The 13636-nt window shown below is 38.9% G+C and overlaps 42 pseudogenes; all 42 read right to left on the reverse strand.

The window, feature by feature from the left end:
* Positions 1-93: 93 nt before the first annotated feature.
* Positions 94-212, reverse strand: LOC140569756 (5S ribosomal RNA; annotated as a pseudogene).
* A 185-nt stretch (positions 213-397) lies between these two features.
* Positions 398-516, reverse strand: LOC140573143 (5S ribosomal RNA; annotated as a pseudogene).
* A 185-nt stretch (positions 517-701) lies between these two features.
* Positions 702-820, reverse strand: LOC140567918 (5S ribosomal RNA; annotated as a pseudogene).
* Positions 821-1006: 186 nt separating this feature from the next.
* LOC140569757 (5S ribosomal RNA) lies at positions 1007-1125 on the reverse strand (annotated as a pseudogene).
* A 222-nt stretch (positions 1126-1347) lies between these two features.
* Positions 1348-1466, reverse strand: LOC140570815 (5S ribosomal RNA; annotated as a pseudogene).
* A 185-nt stretch (positions 1467-1651) lies between these two features.
* On the reverse strand, positions 1652-1770 carry LOC140572961 (5S ribosomal RNA; annotated as a pseudogene).
* Positions 1771-2259: 489 nt separating this feature from the next.
* On the reverse strand, positions 2260-2378 carry LOC140566951 (5S ribosomal RNA; annotated as a pseudogene).
* A 222-nt stretch (positions 2379-2600) lies between these two features.
* Positions 2601-2719, reverse strand: LOC140569758 (5S ribosomal RNA; annotated as a pseudogene).
* A 185-nt stretch (positions 2720-2904) lies between these two features.
* On the reverse strand, positions 2905-3023 carry LOC140569759 (5S ribosomal RNA; annotated as a pseudogene).
* A 186-nt stretch (positions 3024-3209) lies between these two features.
* LOC140569760 (5S ribosomal RNA) lies at positions 3210-3328 on the reverse strand (annotated as a pseudogene).
* Positions 3329-3513: 185 nt separating this feature from the next.
* On the reverse strand, positions 3514-3632 carry LOC140573155 (5S ribosomal RNA; annotated as a pseudogene).
* Positions 3633-3817: 185 nt separating this feature from the next.
* Positions 3818-3936, reverse strand: LOC140567919 (5S ribosomal RNA; annotated as a pseudogene).
* Positions 3937-4122: 186 nt separating this feature from the next.
* LOC140569761 (5S ribosomal RNA) lies at positions 4123-4241 on the reverse strand (annotated as a pseudogene).
* A 222-nt stretch (positions 4242-4463) lies between these two features.
* On the reverse strand, positions 4464-4582 carry LOC140569402 (5S ribosomal RNA; annotated as a pseudogene).
* A 185-nt stretch (positions 4583-4767) lies between these two features.
* Positions 4768-4886, reverse strand: LOC140569762 (5S ribosomal RNA; annotated as a pseudogene).
* Positions 4887-5071: 185 nt separating this feature from the next.
* On the reverse strand, positions 5072-5190 carry LOC140569763 (5S ribosomal RNA; annotated as a pseudogene).
* Positions 5191-5375: 185 nt separating this feature from the next.
* LOC140573373 (5S ribosomal RNA) lies at positions 5376-5494 on the reverse strand (annotated as a pseudogene).
* Positions 5495-5679: 185 nt separating this feature from the next.
* LOC140570006 (5S ribosomal RNA) lies at positions 5680-5798 on the reverse strand (annotated as a pseudogene).
* A 185-nt stretch (positions 5799-5983) lies between these two features.
* LOC140569765 (5S ribosomal RNA) lies at positions 5984-6102 on the reverse strand (annotated as a pseudogene).
* Positions 6103-6287: 185 nt separating this feature from the next.
* On the reverse strand, positions 6288-6406 carry LOC140572695 (5S ribosomal RNA; annotated as a pseudogene).
* Positions 6407-6591: 185 nt separating this feature from the next.
* LOC140569766 (5S ribosomal RNA) lies at positions 6592-6710 on the reverse strand (annotated as a pseudogene).
* Positions 6711-6895: 185 nt separating this feature from the next.
* On the reverse strand, positions 6896-7014 carry LOC140570816 (5S ribosomal RNA; annotated as a pseudogene).
* A 185-nt stretch (positions 7015-7199) lies between these two features.
* LOC140569767 (5S ribosomal RNA) lies at positions 7200-7318 on the reverse strand (annotated as a pseudogene).
* Positions 7319-7503: 185 nt separating this feature from the next.
* On the reverse strand, positions 7504-7622 carry LOC140569416 (5S ribosomal RNA; annotated as a pseudogene).
* A 185-nt stretch (positions 7623-7807) lies between these two features.
* On the reverse strand, positions 7808-7926 carry LOC140569768 (5S ribosomal RNA; annotated as a pseudogene).
* A 222-nt stretch (positions 7927-8148) lies between these two features.
* On the reverse strand, positions 8149-8267 carry LOC140569769 (5S ribosomal RNA; annotated as a pseudogene).
* Positions 8268-8452: 185 nt separating this feature from the next.
* Positions 8453-8571, reverse strand: LOC140569770 (5S ribosomal RNA; annotated as a pseudogene).
* A 185-nt stretch (positions 8572-8756) lies between these two features.
* On the reverse strand, positions 8757-8875 carry LOC140569934 (5S ribosomal RNA; annotated as a pseudogene).
* A 185-nt stretch (positions 8876-9060) lies between these two features.
* On the reverse strand, positions 9061-9179 carry LOC140567593 (5S ribosomal RNA; annotated as a pseudogene).
* A 185-nt stretch (positions 9180-9364) lies between these two features.
* On the reverse strand, positions 9365-9483 carry LOC140570817 (5S ribosomal RNA; annotated as a pseudogene).
* A 222-nt stretch (positions 9484-9705) lies between these two features.
* Positions 9706-9824, reverse strand: LOC140567215 (5S ribosomal RNA; annotated as a pseudogene).
* Positions 9825-10009: 185 nt separating this feature from the next.
* Positions 10010-10128, reverse strand: LOC140569427 (5S ribosomal RNA; annotated as a pseudogene).
* Positions 10129-10313: 185 nt separating this feature from the next.
* On the reverse strand, positions 10314-10432 carry LOC140566629 (5S ribosomal RNA; annotated as a pseudogene).
* Positions 10433-10617: 185 nt separating this feature from the next.
* Positions 10618-10736, reverse strand: LOC140569771 (5S ribosomal RNA; annotated as a pseudogene).
* Positions 10737-10921: 185 nt separating this feature from the next.
* LOC140568561 (5S ribosomal RNA) lies at positions 10922-11040 on the reverse strand (annotated as a pseudogene).
* A 185-nt stretch (positions 11041-11225) lies between these two features.
* On the reverse strand, positions 11226-11344 carry LOC140569772 (5S ribosomal RNA; annotated as a pseudogene).
* A 555-nt stretch (positions 11345-11899) lies between these two features.
* On the reverse strand, positions 11900-12018 carry LOC140571545 (5S ribosomal RNA; annotated as a pseudogene).
* A 185-nt stretch (positions 12019-12203) lies between these two features.
* LOC140571866 (5S ribosomal RNA) lies at positions 12204-12322 on the reverse strand (annotated as a pseudogene).
* Positions 12323-12508: 186 nt separating this feature from the next.
* On the reverse strand, positions 12509-12627 carry LOC140571256 (5S ribosomal RNA; annotated as a pseudogene).
* Positions 12628-12849: 222 nt separating this feature from the next.
* Positions 12850-12968, reverse strand: LOC140570820 (5S ribosomal RNA; annotated as a pseudogene).
* Positions 12969-13153: 185 nt separating this feature from the next.
* Positions 13154-13272, reverse strand: LOC140571292 (5S ribosomal RNA; annotated as a pseudogene).
* Positions 13273-13457: 185 nt separating this feature from the next.
* LOC140570127 (5S ribosomal RNA) lies at positions 13458-13576 on the reverse strand (annotated as a pseudogene).
* Positions 13577-13636: the final 60 nt, after the last annotated feature.

Here is a 13636-nt window from a genome sequence, read left to right on the forward strand (position 1 = left end):
CATTTACAACACAAAAGAGTTTCAACTACAAATTTGTGCAAAAGATGCAAATAACATGGAAATGTAAGCTTTAATTGTTTGCAGGATTGGAAAAGCTTACAACACCTGGTATTCCCAGACAGTCTCCCATTCAAGTACTAACCAGGCCCAACCCTAGGTAGCTTCTGAGATCAGACGAGATCAGGCATTCTAAGGGTGGAATGGCCGTAAGCAGAAGCACCTTGCAAACTAGAGGATTCAAATTTCATAGCTAAGACCATATTTGTTCAAAACCAAGCAAAAGCATTCCATTTCAACACATCAACATTTACAACACAAAAGAGTTTCAACTACAAATTTGTGCAAAAGATGTAAATAACATGGAAATGTAAGCTTTAATTGTTTGCAGGATTGGAAAAGCTTACAACACCTGGTATTCCCAGACAGTCACCCATTCAAGTACTAACCAGGCCCAACCCTAGGTAGCTTCTGAGATCAGACGAGATCAGGCATTCTAAGGGTGGAATGGCCGTAAGCAGAAGCACCTTGCAAACTAGAGGATTCAAATTTCATAGCTAAGACCATATTTGTTCAAAACCAAGCAAAAGCATTCCATTTCAACACATCAACATTTACAACACAAAAGAGTTTCAACTACAAATTTGTGCAAAAGATGTAAATAACATGGAAATGTAAGCTTTAATTGTTTGCAGGATTGGAAAAGCTTAAAACACCTGGTATTCCCAGACAGTCTCCCATTCAAGTACTAACCAGGCCCAACCCTAGGTAGCTTCTGAGATCAGACGAGATCAGGCATTCTAAGGTTGGAATGGCCGTAGGCAGAAGCACCTTGCAAACCTAGAGGATTCAAATTTCATAGCTAAGACCATATTTGTTCAAAACCAAGCAAAAGCATTCCATTTCAACACATCAACATTTACAACACAAAAGAGTTTCAACTACAAATTTGTGCAAAAGATGTAAATAACATGGAAATGTAAGCTTTAATTGTTTGCAGGATTGGAAAAGCTTACAACACCTGGTATTCCCAGACAGTCTCCCATTCAAGTACTAACCAGGCCCAACCCTAGGTAGCTTCTGAGATCAGACGAGATCAGGCATTCTAAGGGTGGAATGGCCGTAAGCAGAAGCACCTTGCAAACTAGAGGATTCAAATTTCATAGCTAAGACCATATTTGTTCAAAACCAAGCAAAAGCATTCCATTTCAACACATCAACATTTACAACACAAAGCATTCCATTTCAACACATCAACATTTACAACACAAAAGAGTTTCATCTACAAATTTGTGCAAAAGATGTAAATAACATGGAAATGTAAGCTTTAATTGTTTGCAGGATTGGAAAAGCTTACAACACCTGATATTCCCAGACAGTCTCCCATTCAAGTACTAACCAGGCCCAACCCTAGGTAGCTTCTGAGATCAGACGAGATCAGGCATTCTAAGGGTGGAATGGCCGTAAGCAGAAGCACCTTGCAAACTAGAGGATTCAAATTTCATAGCTAAGACCATATTTGTTCAAAACCAAGCAAAAGCATTCCATTTCAACACATCAACATTTACAACACAAAAGAGTTTCAACTACAAATTTGTGCAAAAGATGTAAATAACATGGAAATGTAAGCTTTAATTGTTTGCAGGATTGGAAAAGCTTACAACACCTGGTATTCCCAGACAGTCTCCCATTCAAGTACTAACCAGGCCCAACCCTAGGTAGCTTCTGAGATCAGACGAGATCAGGCATTCTAAGGGTGGAATGGCCTTAAGCAGACGCACCTTGCAAACTAGAGGATTCAAATTTCATAGCTAAGACCATATTTGTTCAAAACCAAGCAAAAGCATTCCATTTCAACACATCAACATTTACAACACAAAAGAGTTTCAACTACAAATTTGTGCAAAAGATGTAATTAACATGGAAATGTAAGCTTTAATTGTTTGCAGGATTGGAAAAGCTTACAACACCTGGTATTCCCAGACAGTCTCCCATTCATGTACTAACCAGACCCAACCCTATGTAGCTTCTGAGATCAGACAACATCAGGCGTTCTAAGGGTGGAATGGCCGTAATCAGAAGAACCTTGCAAACGAGAGGATTCAAATTTCATAGATAAGACCATATTTGTTCGAAACCAAGCAAAAGCATTCCATTTCAACACATCAACATTTACAACACAAAAGAGTTTCAACTACAAATTTGTGCAAAAGATGTAAATAACATGGAAATGTAAGCTTTAATTGTTTGCAGGATTGGAAAAGCTTACAACACCTGATATTCCCAGACAGTCTCCCATTCAAGTACTAACCAGGCCCAACCCTAGGTAGCTTCTGAGATCAGACGAGATGAGGCATTCTAAGGGTGGAATGGCCGTAAGCAGAAGCACCTTGCAAACTAGAGGATTCAAATTTCATAGCTAAGACCATATTTGTTCAAAACCAAGCAAAAGCATTCCATTTCAACACATCAACATTTACAACACAAAGCATTCCATTTCAACACATCAACATTTACAACACAAAAGAGTTTCAACTACAAATTTGTGCAAAAGATGTAAATAACATGGAAATGTAAGCTTTAATTGTTTGCAGGATTGGAAAAGCTTACAACACCTGGTATTCCCAGACAGTCTCCCATTCAAGTACTAACCAGGCCCAACCCTAGGTAGCTTCTGAGATCAGACGAGATCAGGCATTCTAAGGGTGGAATGGCCGTAAGCAGAAGCACCTTGCAAACTAGAGGATTCAAATTTCATAGCTAAGACCATATTTGTTCAAAACCATGCAAAAACATTCCATTTCAACACATCAACATTTACAACACAAAAGAGTTTCAACTACAAATTTGTGCAAAAGATGTAAAAAACATGGAAATGTAAGCTTTAATTGTTTGCAGGATTGGAAAAGCTTACAACACCTGGTATTCCCAGACAGTCTCCCATTCAAGTACTAACCAGGCCCAACCCTAGGTAGCTTCTGAGATCAGACGAGATCAGGCATTCTAAGGGTGGAATGGCCGTAAGCAGAAGCACCTTGCAAACCTAGAGGATTCAAATTTCATAGCTAAGACCATATTTGTTCAAAACCAAGCAAAAGCATTCCATTTCAACACATCAACATTTACAACACAAAAGAGTTTCAACTACAAATTTGTGCAAAAGATGCAAATAACATGGAAATGTAAGCTTTAATTGTTTGCAGGATTGGAAAAGCTTACAACACCTGGTATTCCCAGACAGTCTCCCATTCAAGTACTAACCAGGCCCAACCCTAGGTAGCTTCTGAGATCAGACGAGATCAGGCATTCTAAGGGTGGAATGGCCGTAAGCAGAAGCACCTTGCAAACTAGAGGATTCAAATTTCATAGCTAAGACCATATTTGTTCAAAACCAAGCAAAAGCATTCCATTTCAACACATCAACATTTACAACACAAAAGAGTTTCAACTACAAATTTGTGCAAAAGATGTAAATAACATGGAAATGTAAGCTTTAATTGTTTGCAGGATTGGAAAAGCTTACAACACCTGGTATTCCCAGACAGTCACCCATTCAAGTACTAACCAGGCCCAACCCTAGGTAGCTTCTGAGATCAGACGAGATCAGGCATTCTAAGGGTGGAATGGCCGTAAGCAGAAGCACCTTGCAAACTAGAGGATTCAAATTTCATAGCTAAGACCATATTTGTTCAAAACCAAGCAAAAGCATTCCATTTCAACACATCAACATTTACAACACAAAAGAGTTTCAACTACAAATTTGTGCAAAAGATGTAAATAACATGGAAATGTAAGCTTTAATTGTTTGCAGGATTGGAAAAGCTTAAAACACCTGGTATTCCCAGACAGTCTCCCATTCAAGTACTAACCAGGCCCAACCCTAGGTAGCTTCTGAGATCAGACGAGATCAGGCATTCTAAGGTTGGAATGGCCGTAGGCAGAAGCACCTTGCAAACCTAGAGGATTCAAATTTCATAGCTAAGACCATATTTGTTCAAAACCAAGCAAAAGCATTCCATTTCAACACATCAACATTTACAACACAAAAGAGTTTCAACTACAAATTTGTGCAAAAGATGTAAATAACATGGAAATGTAAGCTTTAATTGTTTGCAGGATTGGAAAAGCTTACAACACCTGGTATTCCCAGACAGTCTCCCATTCAAGTACTAACCAGGCCCAACCCTAGGTAGCTTCTGAGATCAGACGAGATCAGGCATTCTAAGGGTGGAATGGCCGTAAGCAGAAGCACCTTGCAAACTAGAGGATTCAAATTTCATAGCTAAGACCATATTTGTTCAAAACAAAGCAAAAGCATTCCATTTCAACACATCAACATTTACAACACAAAGCATTCCATTTCAACACATCAACATTTACAACACAAAAGAGTTTCAACTACAAATTTGTGCAAAAGATGTAAATAACATGGAAATGTAAGCTTTAATTGTTTGCAGGATTGGAAAAGCTTACAACACCTGGTATTCCCAGACAGTCTCCCATTCAAGTACTAACCAGGCCCAACCCTTGGTAGCTTCTGAGATCAGACGAGATCAGGCATTCTAAGGGTGGAATGGCCGTAAGCAGAAGCACCTTGCAAACTAGAGGATTCAAATTTCATAGCTAAGACCATATTTGTTCAAAACCAAGCAAAAGCATTCCATTTCAACACATCAACATTTACAACACAAAAGAGTTTCAACTACAAATTTGTGCAAAAGATGTAAATAACATGGAAATGTAAGCTTTAATTGTTTGCAGGATTGGAAAAGCTTACAACACCTGGTATTCCCAGACAGTCTCCCATTCAAGTACTAACCAGGCCCAACCCTAGGTAGCTTCTGAGATCAGACGAGATCAGGCATTCTAAGGGTGGAATGGCCGTAAGCAGAAGCACCTTGCAAACTAGAGGATTCAAATTTCATAGCTAAGACCATATTTGTTCAAAACCAAGCAAAAGCATTCCATTTCAACACATCAACATTTACAACACAAAAGAGTTTCAACTACAAATTTGTGCAAAAGATGTAAATAACATGGAAATGTAAGCTTTAATTGTTTGCAGGATTGGAAAAGCTTACAACACCTGGTATTCCCAGACAGTCTCCCATTCAAGTACTAACCAGGCCCAACCCTAGGTAGCTTCTGAGATCAGACGAGATCAGGCATTCTAAGGGTGGAATGGCCGTAAGCAGAAGCACCTTGCAAACTAGAGGATTCAAATTTCATAGCTAAGACCATATTTGTTCAAAACCAAGCAAAAGCATTCCATTTCAACACATCAACATTTACAACACAAAAGAGTTTCAACTACAAATTTGTGCAAAAGATGTAAATAACATGGAAATGTAAGCTTTAATTGTTTGCAGGATTGGAAAAGCTTACAACACCTGGTATTCCCAGACAGTCTCCCATTCAAGTACTAACCAGGCCCAACCCTAGGTAGCTTCTGAGACCAGACGAGATCAGGCATTCTAAGGGTGGAATGGCCGTAGGCAGAAGCACCTTGCAAACTAGAGGATTCAAATTTCATAGCTAAGACCATATTTGTTCAAAACCAAGCAAAAGCATTCCATTTCAACACATCAACATTTACAACACAAAAGAGTTTCAACTACAAATTTGTGCAAAAGATGTAAATAACATGGAAATGTAAGCTTTAATTGTTTGCAGGATTGGAAAAGCTTACAACACCTGGTATTCCCAGACAGTCTCCCATTCAAGTACTAACCAGGCCCAACCCTAGGTAGCTTCTGAGATCAGACGAGATCAGGAATTCTAAGGGTGGAATGGCCGTAAGCAGAAGCACCTTGCAAACTAGAGGATTCAAATTTCATAGCTAAGACCATATTTGTTCAAAACCAAGCAAAAGCATTCCATTTCAACACATCAACATTTACAACACAAAAGAGTTTCAACTACAAATTTGTGCAAAAGATGTAAATAACATGGAAATGTAAGCTTTAATTGTTTGCAGGATTGGAAAAGCTTACAACACCTGGTATTCCCAGACAGTCTCCCATTCAAGTACTAACCAGGCCCAACCCTAGGTAGCTTCTGAGATCAGACGAGATCAGGCATTCTAAGGGTGGAATGGCCGTAAGCAGAAGCACCTTGCAAACTAGAGGATTCAAATTTCATAGCTAAGACCATATTTGTTCAAAACCAAGCAAAAGCATTCCATTTCAACACATCAACATTTACAACACAAAAGAGTTTCAACTACAAATTTGTGCAAAAGATGTAAATAACATGGAAATGTAAGCTTTAATTGTTTGCAGGATTGGAAAAGCTTACAACACCTGGTATTCCCAGACAGTCTCCCATTCAAGTACTAACCAGGCCCAACCCTAGGTAGCTTCTGAGATCAGATGAGATCAGGCATTCTAAGGGTGGAATGGCCGTAAGCAGAAGCACCTTGCAAACTAGAGGATTCAAATTTCATAGCTAAGACCATATTTGTTCAAAACCAAGCAAAAGCATTCCATTTCAACACATCAACATTTACAACACAAAAGAGTTTCAACTACAAATTTGTGCAAAAGATGTAAATAACATGGAAATGTAAGCTTTAATTGTTTGCAGGATTGGAAAAGCTTACAACACCTGGTATTCCCAGACAGTCTCCCATTCAAGTACTAACCAGGCCCAACCCTAGGTAGCTTCTGAGATCAGACGAGATCAGGCATTCTAAGGGTGGAATGGCCGTAAGCAGAAGCACCTTGCAAACTAGAGGATTCAAATTTCATAGCTAAGACCATATTTGTTCAAAACCAAGCAAAAGCATTCCATTTCAACACATCAACATTTACAACACAAAAGAGTTTCAACTACAAATTTGTGCAAAAGATGTAAATAACATGGAAATGTAAGCTTTAATTGTTTGCAGGATTGGAAAAGCTTACAACACCTGATATTCCCAGACAGTCTCCCATTCAAGTACTAACCAGGCCCAACCCTAGGTAGCTTCTGAGATCAGACGAGATCAGGCATTCTAAGGGTGGAATGGCCGTAAGCAGAAGCACCTTGCAAACTAGAGGATTCAAATTTCATAGCTAAGACCATATTTGTTCAAAACCAAGCAAAAGCATTCCATTTCAACACATCAACATTTACAACACAAAAGAGTTTCAACTACAAATTTGTGCAAAAGATGTAAATAACATGGAAATGTAAGCTTTAATTGTTTGCAGGATTGGAAAAGCTTACAACACCTGGTATTCCCAGACAGTCTCCCATTCAAGTACTAACCAGGCCCAACCCTAGGTAGCTTCTGAGATCAGACGAGATCAGGCATTCTAAGGGTGGAATGGCCGTAAGCAGAAGCACCTTGCAAACTAGAGGATTCAAATTTCATAGCTAAGACCATATTTGTTCAAAACCAAGCAAAAGCATTCCATTTCAACACATCAACATTTACAACACAAAAGAGTTTCAACTACAAATTTGTGCAAAAGATGTAAATAACATGGAAATGTAAGCTTTAATTGTTTGCAGGATTGGAAAAGCTTACAACACCTGGTATTCCCAGACAGTCTCCCATTCAAGTACTAACCAGGCCCAACCCTTGGTAGCTTCTGAGATCAGACGAGATCAGGCATTCTAAGGGTGGAATGGCCGTAAGCAGAAGCACCTTGCAAACTAGAGGATTCAAATTTCATAGCTAAGACCATATTTGTTCAAAACCAAGCAAAAGCATTCCATTTCAACACATCAACATTTACAACACAAAAGAGTTTCAACTACAAATTTGTGCAAAAGATGTAAATAACATGGAAATGTAAGCTTTAATTGTTTGCAGGATTGGAAAAGCTTACAACACCTGGTATTCCCAGACAGTCTCCCATTCAAGTACTAACCAGGCCCAACCCTAGGTAGCTTCTGAGATCAGACGAGATCAGGCATTCTAAGGGTGGAATGGCCGTAAGCAGAAGCACCTTGCAAACTAGAGGATTCAAATTTCATAGCTAAGACCATATTTGTTCAAAACCAAGCAAAAGCATTCCATTTCAACACATCAACATTTACAACACAAAGCATTCCATTTCAACACATCAACATTTACAACACAAAAGAGTTTCATCTACAAATTTGTGCAAAAGATGTAAATAACATGGAAATGTAAGCTTTAATTGTTTGCAGGATTGGAAAAGCTTACAACACCTGGTATTCCCAGACAGTCTCCCATTCAAGTACTAACCAGGCCCAACCCTAGGTAGCTTCTGAGATCAGACGAGATCAGGCATTCTAAGGGTGGAATGGCCGTAAGCAGAAGCACCTTCCAAACTAGAGGATTCAAATTTCATAGCTAAGACCATATTTGTTCAAAACCAAGCAAAAGCATTCCATTTCAACACATCAACATTTACAACACAAAAGAGTTTCAACTACAAATTTGTGCAAAAGATGGAAATAACATGGAAATGTAAGCTTTAATTGTTTGCAGGATTGGAAAAGCTTACAACACCTGGTATTCCCAGACAGTCTCCCATTCAAGTACTAACCAGGCCCAACCCTAGGTAGCTTCTGAGATCAGACGAGATCAGGCATTCTAAGGGTGGAATGGCCGTAAGCAGAAGCACCTTGCAAACTAGAGGATTCAAATTTCATAGCTAAGACCATATTTGTTCAAAACCAAGCAAAAGCATTCCATTTCAACACATCAACATTTACAACACAAAAGAGTTTCAACTACAAATTTGTGCAAAAGATGTAAATAACATGGAAATGTAAGCTTTAATTGTTTGCAGGATTGGAAAAGCTTACAACACCAGGTATTCCCAGACAGTCTCCCATTCAAGTACTAACCAGGCCCAACCCTAGGTAGCTTCTGAGATCAGACGAGATCAGGCATTCTAAGGGTGGAATGGCCGTAAGCAGAAGCACCTTGCAAACTAGAGGATTCAAATTTCATAGCTAAGACCATATTTGTTCAAAACCAAGCAAAAGCATTCCATTTCAACACATCAACATTTACAACACAAAAGAGTTTCAACTACAAATTTGTGCAAAAGATGTAAATAACATGGAAATGTAAGCTTTAATTGTTTGCAGGATTGGAAAAGCTTAAAACACCTGGTATTCCCAGACAGTCTCCCATTCAAGTACTAACCAGGCCCAACCCTAGGTAGCTTCTGAGATCAGACCTGATCAGGCATTCTAAGGGTGGAATGGCCGTAAGCAGAAGCACCTTGCAAACTAGAGGATTCAAATTTCATAGCTAAGACCATATTTGTTCAAAACCAAGCAAAAGCATTCCATTTCAACACATCAACATTTACAACACAAAAGAGTTTCAACTACAAATTTGTGCAAAAGATGTAAATAACATGGAAATGTAAGCTTTAATTGTTTGCAGGATTGGAAAAGCTTACAACACCTGATATTCCCAGACAGTCTCCCATTCAAGTACTAACCAGGCCCAACCCTAGGTAGCTTCTGAGATCAGACGAGATCAGGCATTCTAAGGGTGGAATGGCCGTAAGCAGAAGCACCTTGCAAACTAGAGGATTCAAATTTCATAGCTAAGACCATATTTGTTCAAAACCAAGCAAAAGCATTCCATTTCAACACATCAACATTTACAATACAAAGCATTCCATTTCAACACATCAACATTTACAACACAAAAGAGTTTCAACTACAAATTTGTGCAAAAGATGTAAATAACATGGAAATGTAAGCTTTAATTGTTTGCAGGATTGGAAAAGCTTACAACAACTGGTATTCCCAGACAGTCTCCCATTCAAGTACTAACCAGGCCCAACCCTAGGTAGCTTCTGAGATCAGACAAGATCAGGCATTCTAAGGGTGGAATGGCCGTAAGCAGAAACATCTTGCAAACTAGAGGATTCAAATTTCATAGCTAAGACCATATTTGTTCAAAACCAAGCAAAAGCATTCCATTTCAACACATCAACATTTACAACACAAAAGAGTTTCAACTACAAATTTGTGCAAAAGATGTAAATAACATGGAAATGTAAGCTTTAATTGTTTGCAGGATTGGAAAAGCTTACAACACCTGGTATTCCCAGACAGTCTCCCATTCAAGTACTAACCAGGCCCAACCCTTGGTAGCTTCTGAGATCAGACGAGATCAGGCATTCTAAGGGTGGAATGGCCGTAAGCAGAAGCACCTTGCAAACTAGAGGATTCAAATTTCATAGCTAAGACCATATTTGTTCAAAACCAAGCAAAAGCATTCCATTTCAACACATCAACATTTACAACACAAAAGAGTTTCAACTACAAATTTGTGCAAAAGATGTAAATAACATGGAAATGTAAGCTTTAATTGTTTGCAGGATTGGAAAAGCTTACAACACCTGGTATTCCCAGACAGTCTCCCATTCAAATACTAACCAGGCCCAACCCTAGGTAGCTTCTGAGATCAGCCGAGATCAGGCATTCTAAGGGTGGAATGGCCGTAAGCAGAAGCACCTTGCAAACTAGAGGATTCAAATTTCATAGCTAAGACCATATTTGTTCAAAACCAAGCAAAAGCATTCCATTTCAACACATCAACATTTACAACACAAAAGAGTTTCAACTACAAATTTGTGCAAAAGATGTAAATAACATGGAAATGTAAGCTTTAATTGTTTGCAGGATTGGAAAAGCTTACAACACCTGGTATTCCCAGACAGTCTCCCATTCAAGTACTAACCAGGCCCAACCCTAGGTAGCTTCTGAGATCAGACGAGATCAGGCATTCTAAGGGTGGAATGGCCGTAAGCAGAAGCACCTTGCAAACTAGAGGATTCAAATTTCATAGCTAAGACCATATTTGTTCAAAACCAAGCAAAAGCATTCCATTTCAACACATCAACATTTACAACACAAAAGAGTTTCAACTACAAATTTGTGCAAAAGATGTAAATAACATGGAAATGTAAGCTTTAATTGTTTGCAGGATTGGAAAAGCTTACAACACCTGGTATTCCCAGACAGTATCCCATTCAAGTACTAACCAGGCCCAACCCTTGGTAGCTTCTGAGATCAGACGAGATCAGGCATTCTAAGGGTGGAATGGCCGTAAGCAGAAGCACCTTTCAAACTAGAGGATTCAAATTTCATAGCTAAGACCATATTTGTTCAAAACCAAGCAAAAGCATTCCATTTCAACACATCAACATTTACAACACAAAAGAGTTTCAACTACAAATTTGTGCAAAAGATGTAAAAAACATGGAAATGTAAGCTTTAATTGTTTGCAGGATTGGAAAAGCTTACAACACCTGGTATTCCCAGACAGTCTCCCATTCAAGTACTAACCAGGCCCAACCCTAGGTAGCTTCTGAGATCAGACGAGATCAGGCATTCTAAGGGTGGAATGGCCGTAAGCAGAAGCACCTTGCAAACTAGAGGATTCAAATTTCATAGCTAAGACCATATTTGTTCAAAACCAAGCAAAAGCATTCCATTTCAACACATCAACATTTACAACACAAAGCATTCCATTTCAACACATCAACATTTACAACACAAAAGAGTTTCAACTACAAATTTGTGCAAAAGATGTAAATAACATGGAAATGTAAGCTTTAATTGTTTGCAGGATTGGAAAAGCTTACAACACCTGGTACTAACCAGGCCCAACCCTCAGAAGCTACCCAACCCTTGGTAGCTTCTGAGATCAGACAAGATCAGGCATTCTAAGGATGGAATGGCCGCAAGCAGAAGCACCTTGCAAACTAGAGGATTCAAATTTCATAGCTAAGACCATATTTGTTCAAAACCAAGCAAAAACATTCCATTTCAACACATCAACATTTACAACACAAAGCATTCCATTTCAACACATCAACATTTACAACACAAAAGAGTTTCATCTACAAATTTGTGCAAAAGATGTAAATAACATGGAAATGTAAGCTTTAATTGTTTGCAGGATTGGAAAAGCTTACAACACCTGGTATTCCCAGACAGTCTCCCATTCAAGTACTAACCAGGCCCAACCCTAGGTAGCTTCTGAGATCAGACGAGATCAGGCATTCTAAGGGTGGAACGGCCGTAAGCAGAAGCACCTTGCAAACTAGAGGATTCAAATTTCATAGCTAAGACCATATTTGTTCAAAACCAAGCAAAAGCATTCCATTTCAACACATCAACATTTACAACACAAAAGAGTTTCAACTACAAATTTGTGCAAAAGATGTAAATAACATGGAAATGTAAGCTTTAATTGTTTGCAGGATTGGAAAAGCTTACAACACCTGGTATTCCCAGACAGTCTCCCATTCAAGTACTAACCAGGCCCAACCCTAGGTAGCTTCTGAGATCAGACGAGATCAGGCATTCTAAGGGTGGAATGGCCGTAGGCAGAAGCACCTTGCAAACCTAGAGGATTCAAATTTCATAGCTAAGACCATATTTGTTCAAAACCAAGCAAAAGCATTCCATTTCAACACATCAACATTTACAACACAAAAGAGTTTCAACTACAAATTTGTGCAAAAGATGTAAATAACATGGAAATGTAAGCTTTAATTGTTTGCAGGATTGGAAAAGCTTACAACACCTGGTATTCCCAGACAGTCTCCCATTCAAGTACTAACCAAGCCCAACCCTAGGTAGCTTCTGAGATCAGACGAGATCAGGCATTCTAAGGGTGGAATGGCCGTAAGCAGAAGCACCTTGCAAACTAGAGGATTCAAATTTCATAGCTAAGATCATATTTGTTCAAAACCAAGCAAAAGCATTCCATTTCAACACATCAACATTTACAACACAAAGCATTCCATTTCAACACATCAACATTTACAACACAAAAGAGTTTCATCTACAAATTTGTGCAAAAGATGTAAATAACATGGAAATGTAAGCTTTAATTGTTTGCAGGATTGGAAAAGCTTACAACACCTGATATTCCCAGACAGTCTCCCATTCAAGTACTAACCAGGCCCAACCCTAGGTAGCTTCTGAGATCAGACGAGATCAGGCATTCTAAGGGTGGAATGGCCGTAAGCAGAAGCACCTTGCAAACTAGAGGATTCAAATTTCATAGCTAAGACCATATTTGTTCAAAACCAAGCAAAAGCATTCCATTTCAACACATCAACATTTACAACACAAAAGAGTTTCAACTACAAATTTGTGCAAAAGATGTAAATAACATGGAAATGTAAGCTTTAATTGTTTGCAGGATTGGAAAAGCTTACAACACCTGATATTCCCAGACAGTCTCCCATTCAAGTACTAAACAGGCCCAACCCTAGGTAGCTTCTGAGATCAGACGAGATCAGGCATTCTAAGGGTGGAATGGCCGTAAGCAGAAGCACCTTGCAAACTAGAGGATTCAAATTTCATAGCTAAGACCATATTTGTTCAAAACCAAGCAAAAGCATTCCATTTCAACACATCAACATTTACAACACAAAAGAGTTTCAACTACAAATTTGTGCAAAAGATGTAAATAACATGGAAATGTAAGCTTTAATTGTTTGCAGGATTGGAAAAGCTTACAACACCTGATATTCCCAGACAGTCTCCCATTCAAGTACTAACCAGGCCCAACCCTAGGTAGCTTCTGAGATCAGACGAGATCAGGCATTCTCAGGGTGGAATGGCCGTAAGCAGAAGCACCTTGCAAACCTAGAGGATTCAAATTTCATAGCTAAGACCATATTTGTTCAAA

The sequence above is a fragment of the Salminus brasiliensis genome, chromosome 11, assembly GCF_030463535.1.
Source record: "Salminus brasiliensis chromosome 11, fSalBra1.hap2, whole genome shotgun sequence".
NCBI lineage: Eukaryota > Metazoa > Chordata > Actinopteri > Characiformes > Bryconidae > Salminus > Salminus brasiliensis.